The sequence below is a fragment of the Penaeus monodon genome, chromosome 28, assembly GCF_015228065.2.
Source record: "Penaeus monodon isolate SGIC_2016 chromosome 28, NSTDA_Pmon_1, whole genome shotgun sequence".
In the NCBI taxonomy this organism is placed as follows: Eukaryota; Metazoa; Arthropoda; class Malacostraca; order Decapoda; family Penaeidae; genus Penaeus; species Penaeus monodon.
The window spans coordinates 2,489,594-2,489,857 of NC_051413.1; the positions used below are offsets into that span (position 1 = coordinate 2,489,594).

The 264-nt window shown below is 31.8% G+C and overlaps 1 long non-coding RNA gene across 1 annotated transcript in view; it reads right to left on the reverse strand.

The window, feature by feature from the left end:
- The window catches only part of LOC119591280, a 65,247-nt gene extending 65,160 nt beyond the window's left edge, over nucleotides 1-87 (reverse strand). Inside the window, exon 1 of the long non-coding RNA XR_005230329.1 lies at nucleotides 31-87. This is a non-coding gene — a long non-coding RNA (uncharacterized LOC119591280). The remainder of the gene's footprint in view (nucleotides 1-30) is intronic.
- Between the last annotated feature and the right edge of the window lie 177 nt (nucleotides 88-264).

Sequence of the window (264 nt, forward strand, 5' to 3'; positions counted from 1 at the left end):
ACGCAAAAAGACCGCTTTTGTTACACTTACCTGGTTGTCGCTCCTTCATTGGTGACGTCATCACTTCCCTCACTGAACACCTATCAAGAGAAAAAAAATATATATTAACGCAAATGTATTAACAGATTATGCTACGATAACATTGGCGGTGAAGATGAAAAAAAAAAAAAAACTGCTGTTATATCTACTACTTTTACGAGTTCTGTTTATCCTATTAATAAAAGAAATTTTAAATGTACAAATAATGGTGATGAATATGAGAAT